Raw genomic sequence first — 5728 nt, forward strand, 5'->3', positions numbered from 1 at the left:
GGGTACTGGGAAGTACCGCCAGATAAACCCGCCAAGAATAGGTCAGCCTTTGTCACCCATGCCAGGGTGTATGAATTTAATGTGCTCTCTTTCGGGCTGCAAAATGCACCCGTCACCTTCCAGAGACTTGTAGATGGTCTCCTGGAGGGATTGGGAGAATCTGCAGTTGCTTACCTTGATGATGTGGCCATTTTTTCTAATTCATGGGCAGAACACCTGGAGCACCTGAAAACAGTCTTCCAGCACATCAGGCAGGCAGGACTAACTGTTAAGGCTAAAAAATGTCAAAGAGGCCTAAACAAAGTGACTTACCTTGAACACCCAGTGGGTCAAGAAACTATCAACCCCCTACAGGCCAAAGTGGATGCTATCCAAAAATGGCCTATCCCCAAGTCAAAGAAACAGGTCCAATCGTTCTTAGGCTTGGCCAGATATTATAGGCGATTTGTACCACACTACAGCCAAATTGCTGCCCCACTCACAGACTTGACCAAAAAAACACACTCAAATGGAGTTCAGTGGACTGATCAGCGTCAGAAGGCTTTTAACCAACTTAATGTGACACTCATGTCTGACCCTGTGCTAAGGGCCCCAGACTTTGACAAACCATTCCTAGTAACCACAGATGCGTCCGAGTGTGGTGTAAAAGTGGTTTTATTGCAGGAAGGACCGGATCAAGAACTGGACACAAAACTCCAGCTGAGGCTTTATTAGAGTGAAGTAGAGTGGAAGAATTATTTCTTGTGTCTTGCTTACAACACTCCTGCTAATATATCCTAGAATGAGGTATGCTTTTTTTGCAACAGTGTTACACTGTTGACTCATATTTAGCTTGTGATCCACGATGACTGACAGATTGCTTTCCACAATACTCCTTCTTAGGTAGTCACTTCCCATATTGTATGTGTGCAACTGATTGTTCCTTCCTAAATGGAATACTGATGTTGATGGATCCCAGGGTAACTCCAGCTGCCTCCACAAATCAGACATGCTTTGAGGCAATGACTGGTCAAAGCATGAGAATGCCAGAGCACTCCTTTTGGCATACCAGTGGCACACATCTAGAGGTTATCAAAATGACACACATTAAAGGAATATCTTTATCAGATTTGCTTGCTAGTAGCTATTAAATTGGGGAAAATCTAAATGGAAGGCAAAAGTCTATTCTATTAAAGGCCAAAGAGAGAATACTTGGCTCAGAGCACTCCACTAAGTTCTCAGGCCCTAGCTGTCACCTTTTTCATGGTGCAACCCATATTTCTCTCCCTCCAGATCAGGGATTTAGACAACTCCTCCTGCCCTTCATTGGGATCACCAAACAAGTCTGAGGGCATGTCTGCACTACAATACACCAGCACAACTGTAGTACTATAGTGTAGATAGGTCCTACTTACTCATTTTCCTATTCTTTGTTTGTCAGCCTTCTGAACCAGGTCTTTCACATATAGGTCACCAGTCTGAATCCAGCCCAACTCAGAGATTTCAAGTCCAAAAGGGACCATTATGATTATCTACTCTGATCTCTAGCACACTGCAGGTCATAGAACCTCACTCACCTCCTCCTTCAATAGGGCGGTAACCTCTGGCTGAGTTACTGAAGTCTTCAAATCTTCATATAAAGATTTCTAATTTTCTAGTTCAAACTAGCAAGTGACCCATGCTGCGGAGGAAGGCGAAAAACCCCTAAGGTGTCTGTCAATCTGACCTGGAGCAAGATTCCTTCCTGACCCCAAATATGGTGATCAGTTAGACCCTGAGCATATAGATGAGACCAACCAGCCAGTCACATGAGAAAGAATTCTCTGTAATAACTCAGAGCCCTTCCCATTTAGCGTCCTGACTCTGGACGTAGGAGATATTTGCTAATAGCAGTTGCAGAAGGGCCATAAGCTGTAGTAGGCAAGGTCATCAGACCATTCCCTCCATAAATTATTCTTGAAACCAGTACAAGGCCTCATTTTGAATAATGTGTACAGTTTTGATCACCCATGTTCAAGAAAGATGAATTTAAATTGGATCAGGTGCATAGAAGAGCTACAGTGACAATCAGGGAAATGGAGCACCTATCCTGTGAGAAGAGACTGAAACAAGTTGCTTTGTTTAGTCTGGCAAAAAGAAGGCTGAGAGGGGATATGATTGCTCTCTAGGGAGTAAACACCAGGGAGGGTGAAGCGCTATTTAAGTGAAAAGATAATGTTGGCACAAATAGGTATAAACTGTCCATGAACAAATTCAGACTAGAAATTTGAAAGAGGTTTCTAACCATCAGAGTGGTAGGTTCTGGGACAGCCTCCCAATAGGAGTTACAGGAGCAAACAACTTAATTAGATTTAAGAGAGACAAATTTATGTGTGAGATTGTATGCTGGGGTTACTTGTGATTTTGGGGACAAGAATTGAGAGCCCTGGGCTCACTTCCGGTTTGTGTCTTATGCTCCTAGAAGCTCATGCTTCAGGGCTTCAGCCAGCCACTTGCAGGGGTCAGGAAGGGTTCTCTGTTACTCTCTCAAGTATTCTGGGCAGGGGGAGGGGTTGGTCTACTTGCTCTGAAGCATCAGAGATGGTCACAGCCAGAGATGGGACACTGGACAAGGTGGCCAGTGCCACCTTGGCCAGTGCTCTAAGGTGGTAGTAAGCATTCTCTCTTTCAAGTGCTTGGCTGGCTGATTCTTGGTCACATGCTCATGGTGTAATTGATTGACATATGTTGAGTTGGCGAATTGCTGATGACGAACTGGAGCAGAAGAAGCCACGGGGGGCCCGGGCCCTGCGAGAGTTTTCCGGGGCCCCCGGAGTGAGTGAAGGACCCTGCTCCAGGGGCCCTGAAAAACTCTCATAGGGGCCCCTGTGGGGCCTGGGGCAAATTGCCCCACTTGTCCCCCCCTCTGGGCAGCCCTGGGTAGATGAGACAATGTGGTTTTCTTTTCTGGTCTTAAGCTCTGTGACTCTATTCCCACAAACAAATGCTGCAGCATCTATTTCCCTATGTAGTGGAGTGGTCACCCCTCTCCAGCCCTGAAGGGGTTAAAGCAACCCTGGAGAGGGCTGTGACTGGGAAAAGGAGGGCTGACTGGGAAAGCAGCCACAGCTATGGCCAGCTTAATCAGGGTCAAGCTGACCCTTATAAGAGGGCTGTGGGGCAGGGCTTTGGAGTGGAGCCTGGAGCTGGAGCTGCAGGTTTTTGCCTGGAGCCGGAGCCGGAGCCGGAGCCGGAGCCAGAGCCGGAGCCCAGCTCAGCTCCAAAGCCCTGCTCTCTAGCCTGTTGAGAGAGAAGGTCCTGGCTGCCTGGGAAGCTGTGAAGGGTACCTGGGGTGGAACAATGCTGGAGAAGGGCAGAGGGAGCTGGAGAGCTCCAGCCTACCAAAGCCCCAGGCTCCAGGCCAAATTAAGGGCCCATAAAGGTACTTGGGCTGCAGAGGGGCAGCCCAGACACAGGCAGAGGCAGCTAGTCCAAACCCCCTGGCTGATGATGAGTGGTTTAGAGACTGCAGTCTGCCACAGGGAGTGGGGGCTAGATGATGACTTGCAGTAGCCACTGAGGCAAGGTCAGGGCCGGTGCAAGGATGTTTCGCACCCTAGGGGAAACTTCCACCTTGTGCTCTCCCCCGTCCCTGAGCCCCTGCCCTGAGGGGCCCCCTCCTTGGCAGCTCCCGACCCCCCACCCTGAGGCACCCCCACTGCCTCAGCTCACCCCTGTCCTGCCTCCTCCCCGAGCACGCCGTGGCTGCTTCACTTCTCCTGTCTCCCAGGCTTGCAGTGCCTAAGCTGATTGGCGCCGCAAGCCTGGGAGGCGGGAGAAGTGAAGCAGCCACAGAGTGCTCGAGGAGGAGGCAGGGCAGGGGTGAGCTGAGGTGGGGAGTTCCCCTGCATGCCGCCCCACCCCCTTACTTGCTGCAGGCAGCCCTCCCTTTGCTCCCCTTTCCCAGCTCCCTCCGCCTAAATGTTGGTGGCAACCGGGGCAGCCGAAAATCAGGCTGCCACGGTCACTGCCAAAGAAATGCTGCCCCCCAAATCCTAGCACCCTAGGTGACCACCTAGGTCGCCTAAATGGTTCCACTGGCTCTGGGCAAGATTAGGATAGGGGGTTGGGGGTTCCCCTGGTTCAGGAGACCCAGATTGTGGGTTGCTGCTAGGGGGCAGAACCCTGATGTAAAGGGCACCGGGGTCCGGGAGGGATACGGGGGGCCAGCGGTGAGACACCGCTCTTGAGAGGGTACTCCAGGGGCTGGAAAAGCTAATTCCCTAGATGATCAGTAGGAGGTGTTGTACGGGTGAGTTGTTGCCCCACCACACTCTGTGAAAAAGTACTTTAGGCTCCTTTATAGTTTGTTCCCTTAGTTGCAGCTGAGATCTATGGTGCATCATAACACACTGTTTGATGAACAGGTCAATAAGCTCTCCTGGGGTGATCAAAAACCTGGCCATGTGATTTGTTGTAAGAGCATCTTATACCTCAAAAACATTCACTTTACAATGAAGAGGTTCTTCTTTTCTGTGTTCACTTTGCCTTCTTCCTCTTTCGTAGTTTTGATATGAAGTAACTGGTAACCTCAATGATTAAAAAAAATTAGAAGAAAAATAGAGCAATCTTCACTGTCAGCAAAAACAAACTTAGAGAAACTTACCCACCAATTCCATACTAAGAACCTAAGAATAGCCATACTGGGTCAAGACCAATAGTCCATCTAGACCAGTATCCTGTCTTCTGACAGTGGCCGATTCCAGGTGCTTCAGAAAAAATGAATATAACAGGCCATAATCAAGTGATCCATCCCCTGCTGTTTACTCTCAGTTGCTGACAAAGAAAGGCTAGACATATTCAGAGCAAGGGGTTCCATCTCTGACCATCTTGGCTAATAACCATTGATGGACCTATCCTCCATGAACTTATCTAGTTCTTTTTTGAACCCTGTTATAGTCTTGACCTTCACAACATCCTCTGGCAAGGAGTTCCACAGGTTGACTGTATGTTGTGTGAAAAAAATACTTCCTTTTGTTTGTTTTAACCTGCTGCCTATTAATTTTATTTGGTGACCCCTAGTTCTTGTGTTATGAGAAGGAGTAAATAACACTTCCTTATTTACTTTCTCCACATAAGTCATGATTTTATAGACCTCAGTCAGACCTCCCTTAATCGTCCCTTTTCCAAGCTGAAAAGTCCCTGTCTTATTAATTGCTGTTTATAGGGAAGCCGTTCCACACTCCTAATAATTTTTGTTGCCCTTTTCTGAACTTTTTCAAATTCCAATATATCTTTTTTGAAATGGGGCGACCACGTCTGCACACAGTATTCAACGGGGGGAGGGATAACTCAGTGGTTTAAGCACTAGCCTGCTAAACCCAGGATTGTGAGTTCAATCCTTGAGGGGGCCATTTAAGGAACCAGGGTAAAAATTTGTCAGGGGATTGGTCTTGCTTTGAGCAGGGGGGTGGACTAGATGACCTTCTGAGGTCTCTTCCAACTCTTCTTCTTCTATGTGGGAATACCAAGGATTTATCTAGAGGCAATATGGTATTTTCTGTCTTATTATCTATCCCTTTCTTAGTGACTCCAAAATTCTGTTTGCCAAATCACTCTAGTATTTGAATGCAGGGGTAATGAAGTGTTGTTATCCTTACTGCATGCACAAAGGGCAGCAGAACTGTACTTAGCCTGCCCTGATTGATGGATCACCCTAAGTGAATGCCACTTGCTAAGCAGGCGGTAGGGATACCAAATCCCCTGAAAG

The sequence above is a fragment of the Chelonoidis abingdonii genome, unplaced genomic scaffold (assembly GCF_003597395.2).
Source record: "Chelonoidis abingdonii isolate Lonesome George unplaced genomic scaffold, CheloAbing_2.0 scaffold0704, whole genome shotgun sequence".
NCBI lineage: Eukaryota > Metazoa > Chordata > Testudines > Testudinidae > Chelonoidis > Chelonoidis abingdonii.